Raw genomic sequence first — 14,280 nt, 5'->3', positions numbered from 1 at the left:
CCCCACCCCAACCCCTTGGCCGAAAACTCACCCCTATATAAGGGATGAGTGGCCTTCATTCCACACTTTACACACTCCAAAGATTTTCTTTATCTACCCCCTCTCTACAATTCTCGAGTTTGCTCAAGGATCCTCAAAAATGTAAGTGATTCTTCACTTTGATTGTGTTTTAATCTCTTTTCTAGTGTTAAAAACCATGTTTCATCCCATTTAATCTCATCTTTATCTAGATTCTCTCTCTCACCAAGAACACCAAGAACACACACTAGTTCTTAGTGGTTAAAAACCTCATTCAAGCCTCCTAAGAGTAACTATCTACTCCCTATGCTTGATATCTACTAGAAATCATTGATTTTCACCTAAAAATCGACCCAAATCATGAACACATAAGGGGTTTACGACTGTAAACCATGTGTACGGCCGTACACCCTTCATTGGTAGAAAAATCTAGTTTTGGTCAGTTATTGGTCTTAAACTCTTCCTTAAAAATATTCATCGAATTAGGACACTTCCAAGAGGCTAGAAAGGACCCCAGAACACCGAAAATCACACCTCTCATGAAGTGTTTACAGCCGTAAACCCATGGACCGTAAATGCTTGGGCCGTAAACTCATGGGCCACAAACCCATGATCGTACACTCCTGATTACGGATGCAAACTCCCCATCTTCAATCACGTGTGATTCTAACACTTAGTTTTAAGTATTTTCTAGTCCCTAAGTTGGTTTCCTTCCATAACAAATAGTGTTATGTCCTCATCTAATACATATATGTGCTTTTATATGTTAAATAGGATCCGTTTGTGTCCGAGGCATCATTTGACACCCAACAACTCTTATTGATTTACACTCGAATCCCACGTCAAATTGTGAGTTCATACCCCTACACTTTCATAAGTTTTATAACATTTTCAGGTGGGAATACAAGCCACACATAAAGGTTTTCACAAGTTAAAAACTGATGCAATTACAATGGTTTTACATTAAATTTTAAGATAATTTATCTATTTTGTATTATGCGGAGCATAAGGGATGCTTTCTAAACATAATTTCATAGTTTTCAGAACAATACATGAACATAACATACCAGTCAAGCTATAATAGGTATAGTTTGGAGAATTCATTACCGGTTTTACAGATTCAAACTTCATACAAATCCAAACATATAGATTACGACATATTTAGTTTATTCAATATTGCATACAAAAAACATGAGTATTTTACTAAATAATTATTTTGCATATAATTATTTATACTCTACACCGTATACAAACGATTTCAAACACGAGAACAACAGAACAACAGAACAACACGTCAACTAGTTAATACAGGATTGTGAGACATCTCTTCATCGTACCCTTTGGGGTACTGGAAAATCATGTACATTTAGTATAGCCAGAGTCTCCTGGAGGGAGAGCATGAAATTTGTGAATAGATCTATTCGGGATCGACAATCCCACACATGAACTGTTAGCTACAGTTAGGCAAGCATGCCTGGGGTGACAAATTTTGTAACATACGACGCTTGAAGAAACGTCGCGGAGGTCATCAGTCATATTAGCATGGCTATACGAACTCACAATAGTATAACTAACCTTTGTTTACGGGATTTTCCTTCTTCATTACTTTTATTTTAATTAATTAGACTACCTACTTACTACACTGGAGGGTATTCCAGGGATCCAACCTTTGGTTTTATTTTAAGTAATAAAACTACCTCTCATACTGGCAGAAGCCATGGTTTTCGAGCAGAACTTACATCACTTACTGGTGGTATACAGGCTTTTAAAACGTAACACATCTTACTAACTGGTGATTGACAAGGGGTTCGATACAAACGATATTTTACTTATAATGAAAAGAAATCATTGATACAAATTTAGTGACTAGTTTTCAATAAAAAAACATGCTTATGAACTCACCAGCTTTATGTTGATACGTTTTCAAAACCGATTGTATTCTCAAGACCACGATAGACAGGTACCATTGCTAGCTTTTGGAGAAGACGGAGCATTTTAGAGTCTCGTTTTTTTTCTTTTGCTACTGTTGATGTACACAAGCTATGTTTTCAAATAGATGTAAATATTCATATTGTAATGTAATGGTTGTGTTTACTTTGATTGCTATGATACGATTGTTGTGATACTACGCATGACATCACCCGCCCCCCGACGTTTTCGCCATCTGTTCTGACGGTTCGGGGGTTTGACATCGGGCCTCATCCGACATCGGACCGAAATCTGGAAACATATAAGCTACATAGGGCTAACCCCAGCATCAGATCTAAATCCGTTATGCACCAACATACATAAACGGGTCGACATTGGTGCCTTCGACCCGTTCCTACTAGAGAAAAGTCACCCAACAAGTTGACTGTAGAATCCCCGCGAATAAACCTCTCGTTGCTAGCTGGAAGATACCCGAACTGTTGATTTCTCGACTCCCCGAGCTATCATTACCAACATAATGCTTAGTCAAGAACTGGTAATTCTTCTTAGGGTAAATACCATTTTACCCCTGGTCAAAGTCAAAGTCAATGCTTGGTCAATGTCAAGGTCAACACCCCGAGTTGACTCAACTCACCGAGTTCTTTAAATCAGAACCTTGATGTCACGATCCAACTCGTCGAGTCACCCCCTGACTCGCCGAGTTCCCTGGCTACTCACAATCACGATTTGGTGAATCAACTCGTCGAGTCCCTTCACAAACTCGTCGAGTTCTACCTTAAACTTAAATCGGGACAACACGATTTAACTCGTCGACTTCCTCAATAGAGTCGATGAGTCCCATAGTCTGTTTGGGCCATCCTAACAGATTAAGCCTCTACTCTCCAGTTCAAAGCTCCATACTCCTTCTACTTACTGGAAATACCCTTTCAAGGGTAATGTTTCCAACTTTACCTGCTATTAGTACTTCTTAATGGGTTTAGCTAAAACCCTAGTTCTTTAGGACATAGATCTTTATCCAAAAAGCCATAATACTCCAAGCTAAAGCATACTAACATAAATATAGACCTTAAACACCAAGTGAACACGTAAAGAATCAGGCTTTCCTTCCATGCATGGCCTTTTGGGGCTTAAAAGGCCATAAAAACGATTTAAAGTTTGGATGGGGCTTCCATGGTCAAAAAAGTTTCACCTTTATGCCATGAAACCCCTTCTAGATCCCAAATCTGAAAGATAAGCCACTTGGGACGTCCATGTCCCAAAGATCAGGATTCTTGAACCAAAACCATCATAAAATGGAGATAAGGAGATCTAATGAACTAATAACCAAGTTAGAGACTTGATTACCAGAAAATGATGAGGATGGAAGGAAGTCTCTAGATCTACTGTCTTCTCCTTGAACCTTCTAGCTCCTTTTTCTTCTTTAAGCTTCAGGAACACACAAAGATTACTCAATAATGGATCACACACTTACAAAATGCTCTAGAGTTTCGTGGATTAGGGTTTAGGACATGGAGGCTGGAAATGAGGCCATAAGGTGGGGATTAAGATGCTTAAATATGGTGCAAAAACCCAAATCTAGGGCTTCCCAAACCCATACCAACTCGTCGACTTGGTCCTCCCTAACTCATCGAGTAGGTCTCTCAACTCGCGTCCGAAAATCTTATTTCTACTCGTCGAGTTGTCCCCCTTGGACTCGACGAGTAGACCTTCAATTTACATAAAATCTTTCCTTAATTAGCCTTCTGGTTTCCAGGTGTTACAGTTTATTTGCACTATTAGTTTTAAATATATGAGTCATGTAAAAGCTAAACCAGCTAAACACAAATATGCAGTGTACCTCGTAATTAAACTACGACTAAACACAAATTTATGAGTCATGTCGAACACTTAGGGAACGGGTATGATTTCAATAAAAACTACGACTACTAATTAAACTAAGAAAATATTGTAAATTGGTGCGTTTTTAGCTGATTTTACAAGTTCAGAAAAACTTAAATTATCAACTGCGACAATTAACTTAACTATGATTACTTTGACTACGCAAGCAAATAGAAAATGATTTCAATCAAGATTAAAGAGCACTTTCGTTTAGCTTCAAATCACCTTTTCTCTATGGATTTCTTATGTTATGGATTATTTAGTTAGTTATCGAATTCTAAGGTTACTAGTTATTCTTAATCTGATTTCCTAGAGTTTACCAATTTATGAACTACCATTACAATGATCATGGAGTAAGTGAACACTAAATTGATTTTAAGCCGTTTAGACTATGAATGACAAGATCTATGATTTCTTATCTACGATCAAGACAATAAATCAAGCACATAATATGGATATTTAATGCTCTCTAAGACAATCAAAGTTACTAACTATTACCACCTAACCATAGGATTTGTTCGATCTCTAGATCTAACAATTTAATGGTCATTAATAGCTAAATATCGAGTTTATGTAACTGGAATGGTCATCTAACTACACGAAACTTGCAAATAAGTGATAAAATCAGAACTTTAATATGCTAGGAGGTTGATCTATCAAACACATGTAAAAACCAACTAAAATAAATCCAGATAAATCGAAATCAACACATAGTATTAAGGTTCATCTATGATAAACGAAATCAAAGGGTTTTAGCCCATAACTAAATCAGAAACACAAATAAACATTGAGTAAACTAGATTAGACATGTTGAAATCAAGCAAACTGAATGATTTATTGCTTCTTGTCTTTGGATCTCTTTGTCGTTCTTCAATCGATCAGGGTTTCTAAGAGCTTTATGGTCGTAAAAAATCACAGACAATCGCAACTCTCTCTAAAATCTTACCTAATGGCATGTTCCATAATGTTGTCATATAATACGCCATCGTGCCGCTGAATATTGACTACCACACGATGGACATGTTTCGTTCACGCACTCTCCACGAATCCATGCACTTTAACCGGGAATTTTTCTTTGCTAACACGTCACCGCGGGGTGGCCAAAGGATTATCGTGTCATGGTGTCTTTTTCTTGTAAATTTCTAGCCTTTGATGCCGGTCTTCAATTTTCTAGCTTCCGGCTTAGCATTTTAGCACCTTTTCTCTCGAGAACGTCTTTGATGCTACAAAAATGAATTATAAACGAATTAAATATCATTTATAACAAATAATGACTAAATATAGCTAACAAGACTTAAATATTGCATAAAATATATGTACCTAGCAATACTTAAATATTGCATAAAATCTATGACTATATATATAACAATACCGGTAAACTTATAAATCAACAACTATTTGTTAAAATGTCTAAGTGAACACTATTTATATAGATGTTGGTTTATTTCAGCAAAATAGTTAAATTTTTTGTTTATTGCTTAAATCTCAACATGATCATCACTACATTAACAACCTTCTTTTGATATAGTTTCTTATTAAATTTCAACAACCATGAAAAATTTAAAATATGTTGTAGATTTGAAGTTTAACAAGCATGGTCACGAGAGATGAAGGTTCTTTCTTCTATTTCTGTAGACTGCAAGGTTAGTTTTCGTATTAGACTTTTCAAGTTTTTGAAAATTAGGAACTATTCGTTATGAAGTTCAATTACTCCTTCGAAATCGGTTGTAATAGGAAGAAATGAAGATTGTAGGAACTTTATTGGAATTAATCAAAGTTAATAAAACTCTAACCACAAAGAGTTGTGTTCTATGGTGCACCATGGGCAAAACGGTCATCTTTCCAAGCTATAAAGTGTTAGAAAAAAGGGATGAATAGGTTGCTTGGATTCTCTAAAAGTCGTGATTCACTATCAAATTGAAGTATTTCGATGGTGCAGATCGAACACTCAATTGGATGAAATTCAGAGAATGAAATCTGAGAATGTATATTAAAAATGTTCTTCAACATGTACCAGAATATTGACCAAAAAACGGATATATCAATCCTGTCTGAAAACTGTCAACAGACAGTTACAAACTGTCATAAAACTACCAAACTGTCATTAAACGGATGTCATGGAATAAATGGTCAACTTTCTAAAATTGGATTTTTGATGCAATTTTTAATTGTCATAAAACTACCAGCCAGGGGCTCTGCCCCTTGGACCCCGCCAGGGGCACTGCCCCCGGACCCCCGTTCGTTTAGGGGCTTCGCCCCTAAATAGCAATGTACTTTAAATCTTGAAAAACTTGAACAAGTGTGCACTCCTACACCATCCTAACTTGTTCAATATTCAACAAGATCACTTTTGGTCAACAAATTTAATCCTATTACACTTAAATAATATTTGATGATATAAAATCACCAACATAAAGTCTATTGCATTCTTATAATTGGAAGTTTGCAAATGAGGTGATAAGTGTGCCTGAGCCGTTAATTAAAGTTTTAAGGATTGTTGAAGGGTTAAACAAAAAAAACATCATATTTCAAAAGTGATTAAGTATAGCAGTATACTTTCATGTTGATTTTTGCAACCTGTTTTGACTAATAATATTATAAATGGGTATCTTCGTAATTTCATTTTTATAGCTATTATTATTTCTATTTGTTAAACATGAATACCTAGGTTTGAATTTTTTAATATGTTGAGCCATCTCCTATTTTCCTTTATTCATTTATGATATATTGATATTATTTCTTTATTCAATGCCTTCTGTAGCATTTTCCAGAGTATACCATGTAACATCCGGGATCTAGAAGGTCCTTTATGGAAATAAATTTCCTTTTTGGGGCCAACTCGTCAAGTTTATGGCATAAACTCGACCTAAAATTGACGTGTTGGAAGCTTTTGGGGCGCATATTTTTAAGGACCAACTTGTCGAGTTGGTGAAGGGGAACTTGACGAGTTGGACGTTGTTTGAGAAACCATAATTTTTAGGGTGTTGCACCATATTTTAAGGCCTTATACCCTATAGGTGGCCTCCATAACAGTCTCCTTTGTCCAGAAAAACCCTAGTTCGTTCATCCTCTCCCATATTAGTGTGTGTGTGTGTGTGTGTGAGCTTGAAGAGTGATTTTTTGGTGTTGTCTTGAAGAAGCTTGAAGTTTGAGGTGGCTTGATTGAAAAGAAGGCTATAGATCCGGAACCTAATCTTTTGTTGCAGTCATTTTGAGGTATAAATTCGACACATTGCTTACCTATTTCTTAGATCTCTTTCATGGAGGTTTATTGTCATATTTGGCTCATTTTTGGGATTGTTCGTGGGTTGGGTATTTCATGAAGTTATCACTTCAGATCTGGATGTTTTATGGCCTCATTGGACTTAAGGTTACAATATTTATCAAGTTCTAAACCTCCTTCGTGCTTTAGGTCCCTTATTAAGCTTTCTTTGAGTTTAGAGCTTCATTTAGTCCTGCATGAGTGTAAAGTTGGCAACTTTACGTGGTTTTACGGCTCAAGAAAGTCATATCTATGTTTTGGAGCCATATATTAAGTGCTTAATTTGTTTAGAGGTGGTTTCTGGCGAACTCGGCGAGTTTGTTGGATAACATCGGCGAGTTGGCTTAGTTTTCCCCGATAATTTCAGTTTGATAAAGGAACTCAGCGATTTAATGGGTCAACTCGGCGAGTTGAATTGGTTTTTCCCGATCTATGCAGATTGATGGAAAAACTCGATGAGTTGAAGGATAATTCGACGAGTTGGGTCAACTTGGAACGTTGACTTTGACTTTCGATTTATGTCTTTGACCAAGTTTGTGCCGAGGGGTATTTGTGATAACTTGATTTGGATTTAAGGAAAATATGGGCTTAGGAAAAGATCCATATGGAGTTCGGCCAAATTTAGAAATTTGAGTCATTAGTGGGCCTTTGTGGATCTTTTGGTTTTAGGCCTCATTTTTGGTGCATGTTGGGTCAGGAGTAAATGGTTATTTAACCCTAAGTATGGATTATGGATTATGGCATGGAACCAAATTTCTAATTGGGTGTGATGTTAGAATTGATAGCTCGGAAGCTGGCGGGACAACAACTAGGGATTTCTTTCAGGGAGCTTTTGCATTCGAGGTGAGTTTTCCTCACTATACTTATGGGTCGAAGGCACCAAGGTCGGCCCTTTGGATTGTTATCTTGGTTTATCTTATGCTTGTATGTTGTAGTAATAGGTGAGATTGGTATCCTGGTCGATAGGATGTTGCCATGTTGTAGTGATCTGGTAGATCGGTATGCTTGTAACATCCATAAAAATCATGCTAAATTTGAACTTTTTCAAAACATTTCAAAACCCTTAATTATTACAAAACTTGTTTTCAATATAGTTTAATATCAGAGTATCCCAGAAACAAGTCATACACATGAGGAGATGTAGGATCACACATTTGCCTTCCCGCGATCATTTGAGGTACCTGAAACCAAAACTAAAACTGTAAGCCCGAAGCTTAGTGAGTTCCCCCAAAATACCCATACACAACAATACCGATATAAACACAAACAACATACTACGGGTCCAGTCAACCATCGGGTTGGAATACCCCAGGCCCTTAACTGTTCGATTGGAATGCCAACATACTATGGGTCCAATCATCCTCGGGATGGAATACCCAAGGCCCACAACCAACAGGTTGGAATGCCCACATACTATGAGTCCAATCATCCTCGGGATGGAATACTCACGACCTACAACCATCGGGTTGGAATTCCCAGGTCTATTGGCTTCCGTACAAAGCAGCCAAGCCTCAACAACTAGTCAAACTTGTGCGCATATAACACATAACCACATAACAATCTATAGACAAACAAACCGATCTAACAGATAATAACTGCACATAACATCCTATTTACTAGGATACTGATCTAACGAATCATAATAGCACATACCATCCTATCTACCAAGATACTGATCTAACAGATCATGCAATACTCAAGCATATAACAATCCAAAAAGGGTCGGCCTTGGTGCTTTAGACCCTTGAGCATAGTGAGGAAAACTCACCTCACCGTCACAAACTCCACCACCTATTTTCATCATAGAACCATATTCGAATTTCCCAAAATTCCCTATAAGTCAACTAGTCAACCCTTGGTCAAGGTCGAAGTCAATGGTCAAGGTCAACAACCCATGTTGACCCGACTCATCGAGTGCAATCCACCGACTCGTTGAGTCCTTCCTGAATTCGAGAAGTCGTGAAATCCACCATCGACTCGTCGAGTTTCCCGCAACTCGCCGAGTTCATGCATGTTTAAAATTCGGGAAAACCCTAGCTGACTCGCTGAGTCTTCCTACGGACTCACTGAGTTCATGCAGAAACCCTTGCATGACAATCTTCATCGGACTCGTGGAGTTAACCATTCAATTCGTCGAGTCCTTTGAGTCTTTTCTCCATTCAGATGTTTTTAAGCCATTCCAAAGCTCCATAACGTAGATCTAAGCTCCTAAGGCATACTTCTTACATAAAGTTGCAAACTTTACGTACATGCAAGGTGTAAATGGCCAAAATCAAGCTAGAGAAGAGGTTCTAAGTGAGGATAAGGCATTATCTTGCTAAAGGCTGGAACTTTATGACCATAAGAACCAAGATGAGACTAGATCTGAAGTTGCTACTTCAAATCATGACCATTACCAAAAATAAGCACCAAACAAGCTAAAATGGCCCTAATCTTAACATAAAGAGATCTAAGTATGAAAAGGTCAAGTTACAACCTTTTTACCTCAGGCTAACTCCCAAAACGATGTAGATGGCAGATCCACTTCCTCTTCTTCAATCCAAGCCTCTAAATCTTTGAGTTCTCTTAATGAAAGCACCAAAACACACATTAGTTCCTCACACACTCAAGAATGGAGTCTCCATTGATTAGGTTTTCCTTTTAGCCGTCAACAAGTGATATGGAGGCTGAAAGAAGGAACTTAAGGCCCTTTAATTAGGGTTTTCTCATTCCAGCCCCCACTCGTCGAGTCTGTCATCCGACTCGCCGAGTTGGTCACTTAAATTTACGGTCCAACCGCGTTCCACTCGATGAGTTAGGGAATCCAACTCGTCGAGTAGACTTTTCAATATGAAAGATTAAGACTAAAATTAATATGTGAGAGTCAGGGAGTTACAATCCTGGTAGATAGGATGATGCTATGCTTAGTGATATGTTAGATCCGCCTGTTATTTGTTATGGCTATATGTTTTCCCGTAGCATGTGTTTATGTAGTGTGGTTAGGTTGAGACTGTACTACTTTGTGCTGCCAGTCAACAAACCCTGTAATATTTATATCGATATGTTATATGCCTGTTATGTGTATGTCGATATGGTTGTGTGGTTAGGTTGCGGCAGACCTGCTTAGTACCGAAGGCCAACAGACATAGGGTATGTCGGTTAGACTGATGGCCAGTAGGGCGTACCAGTCAAGCTGAACGCTTGGAGAACGATCAAAACAGGCTGAAGGCCCTGTGAGGCGGACCAGACATGCTGAAGGTTCTATGAGCGGCCCAGACAGGCTGAAGGCCCGGTGAGGCAGTCCGGACATACTGAAGGCTCTTTATGCACGTTGTTATTTGTATATGTTATCTGGTTGAGTGGTTGTACTTTGGTGGAACTCACTAAGCTTAGTGCTTATAGTTTTGGTTTATGGTTTAAGGTACTTTAGTGGATCATGACAAGGTGAAGACGTGACCGTACACATCCTCGCGTTTTGGAGTTATGAACTCTGGGAAACTCTGACAATGTGAATGTTTTGAAAACTATGTTGAAAAAGATTTTGATTTTTAAATAATGTTTTGGGAATAACTGTTTTTGTAAACACTTCTATAGAAAAATAATTGTTTTGAAAAGTTTAAATTTTATGAAATTTTTAAGATGTTACACACCATTATTTTGGGAGTGTGCAAAAGTGTATGCTATGAAGCATATACTGTGTGGCCATTTTCTGATGTTCATGTTGCTTTTGGTTCAAAATGTGAGCATTTTCTAAAGTACATAATTGTATGTGGAATGTCAAAAAGATGCATTGCTATGAAGCATTTACTATGTGGGAATTTTGATGTTTACAAGAAGTTTAAGTTGATTTTGTAATTCAATCTTCCACTTTGTAAATTGAGTTGTTTTAATTTATTATATATTTCTATTCGTACATAAACTCCAATTGTAATTACATGTTTATCCTCTTATTTTGAAGAAACTTGATAAGTTATAAATATTAACATCATGCCATGTGTTTCTAAGCTATGGTTTATAAAATGTTCCATCCAATGATATGATAATTGCTTAATTTTATCAAACATTGCATGTTTGGTGCCCACCATATCTCATCTATTTAAGGTTCAAAGATAGCCACAAATTTTGGTGAACCTAATGCTATCATACATAATAATGAGTAAACACTTTAGGCTTCAACCATTAAACACTTTAGGCTTCAAGCACATTGCTACACCCCTTTTTATTACTACAATGGGGTTTAAAAAAATACTTATTTTAGACAAATGATTTAAAAAACTAAACTATTTCAGTTAAATTTCTCCAAACATTATCTATGTCTTTCTTTTTAACAGTAATTTCCACGAGTTTAAACCCAATCCTAATTCTAATAAATAAGTAGAACTCTGCCACGTGTCAATCTATAAGACCTCCAAAATAGAGTTTTCCCGCTCATTTTATTCATCTATATTTACGTAAATGCCATACAATCCAAAATCAATAATTCCGAAAAAATCTGCAAACAAATATGTTAATCAATCTTCAGATTCGAAAAACACGCATTAATTTTGAAAGTTTGTTTATTTTGATTGCAAATTAAATCCCTAAAAATCTGCAATATTTATCTTTTTCAAACGTAAATAGCATTCATACGGTTATTTTCTTTTTACCATTCTGCTCCAGACGAATTCTGCTCCATAGTAATATTTGCAAACGTATTCTTCTTCATTCTTCTTGATTCTGCAACGCTTCAAAAATTATAATATCAGGTTAGTGTATTAAAATATCAGCATTACTAATATTTCTAACCTCTTAATTGTCTGATTTACCAGTTTCTATCATTTTTCATTTTATTAGTGATGTTCTTCTTCTTCCTTTTGCTAATTCTTCTTAATCATGTTCTTCTTCTACCTTTTCAGTTTAAAAGACGTAAATGTTAATGAAAATGATTACAAAATACGAAATTAGTAATAAAAATGAGAACTTTATTTTCTTAAAAAAAAACTGTTCTTCAAAGCTTTAACTATTACAATATGTTTTTTTTTTGTTTTGCTGTTTCATTTACTTTGATTTGCTGTTAATTTAAAAGGTTGCTAATTTTCGCCCCAATTCCAAAATCAAATAACAGATCCTTCGTATGATTCATTTAATAACCAATGCTTCTTTTACTTCAAAATGACCATATTGCCCCTAACTTGATAAGTATTTCATATATCGCAATTAACAATTAAGACAAATCAATCAATCAATCAATTTGTATAATAAAAATGCGAAATTCTTAGCTTTCTTCCCCAATTCGCATTCTACTGTAAAATTCACATTCTTCATTCACCCTCTTTCTTCGCTTGTTCCAGTCATTTTTTTTTTAGTTCATTCGCATTTGAGTTGTTTGTCTCACCAAATACGAAATGAATATTAACCATAATCACCTTCGCATCTTTAACCCCAATCCATACAACCTCATATGCGAAACCCAATTTTGATTTGTATTACCAAATGCGAACATTTTTGCTTTTACACGTGAACTGCATTTGACTCCAATATGCGAACATCTTTAACCCCAATCCATACAACCTCAAAGCTTTAACTATTACAATATGTTTTTTTTGTTTTGCTGTTTCATTTACTTTGATTTGCTGTTAATTTAAAAGGTTGCTAATTTTCCTTACAATTCTATAATGATTAAATTTATTGCAGAAAATGGAAATAGGAAATAAGGTTTACCTAAATAACATTGACCAGATAGATGAAAAATCGCATATCAAGGTTCGGGTGCTTAAAATTTGGAACTATGTCAGAAATAATAAAGTTTGTTCCATTGAAATGATCATCATGGATGAGGAGGTTTGTTGTATTTGATATATTTTTTATTCATCATTCAATATTAGACATGTTTCATGAACATAATAATTTTTAATTTTTTTTAAACAGGGTACACAATACCAAGCTCGTGTCTTCAATCAGAATTTCTCCAGATTTCGTCATCTTTTAAAGGAAGATGAAAGTTATATAGTTATAAAACCCAATATGGTTGCTGTTACTAATGGTTTTAGTTATACAGGTAATAAACAGACCTTAACTTTGGATTGGAAAAGCATCCTAAAAAAATGTGATGATTTATCGGGTCCGGTCAATGGATTTATGTTTGTTGACTTTAATTCTATCATAGAACAAACATGCCCAAAAGACACATTCTTTGGTTAGTCATAAAATATTAATAAAATCATTTTTTATCATTCGTTTTTTTGGTTATACATTTTATTATTTAAATATTACGAATTTAATCCTAAACTTTTATTTTTTTGTGGTATCTGTTGTGTAGATGTTATTGGACATATCGTGTCATTTAGGCCTCTTGAAACTTCAAATCCAATACCATCCAAGCATTATATAAAAGTCACTCTTAGCAACCTAGAGTGAGATTATATTGTATTATTTATTTATTATTTATTATCTTTAATTAATCACAAATTAATATTAATATACTATTTTATGGTTTATTTAGTTCTGTACATCTGAAGGTTACTATTTTTGGAAGTCAAGCATATCAAATTTCAGAATACCTAAAAAATAACCCGACTGTTAATTTTGTTGTTATCGTGATGCAGTTTTTGAAGCTAAACATTTGGAATGGTTTGTATTCAGTCTTTATATATAGATATTTATAATTACTGTTTTTATATAAATTTTAATAATTGGATATACATTTTTTAAAGGTCTTGGTGAAGCTAAAAGTCATTTTGAAGTAACGAAATTGTTCATAAATTCTGACATTTATGAAATAAATGAGTTTAAAAATAAGTTAGTTTCCAATTGTTTTTTATTTTTTTATAATGTATTTTAACTTAAAAAAAACACAAAACCTAATATTCATGAATCTAAATTAAACATTACAGGTTGAAATGTCATGACAATTTCGGTATAACTGAAAAAAGCATAACTACACTTCAAAGCTACTCTTCTTCATATACAGATGACTTTAAGGGCAATTTTCCATTAAAAACAATCTGTGAGATCACCGAACCAATTAAGGTATATTGCATTATTTTATATGTTTTACATTTTATTTTTGCATAATTTATTTTAATAATTTTTACATTTTATATGATACAGGAAATGAAGTTTTTATTAGTTGCTTCCATTGTTAATATAAGGCAGAATCTACCATAGTATTATGAAGCATGCAAAAAATGTGGAAAAAAAGTTATCCCTGTTCCCAAAACCAATCATTCGTATAC

Source organism: Lactuca saligna, chromosome 9 (assembly GCF_052625555.1).
Source record: "Lactuca saligna cultivar CGN05327 chromosome 9, ASM5262555v1, whole genome shotgun sequence".
NCBI classification, from domain to species: Eukaryota; Viridiplantae; Streptophyta; class Magnoliopsida; order Asterales; family Asteraceae; genus Lactuca; species Lactuca saligna.
This window is presented reverse-complemented; position numbering follows the sequence as displayed.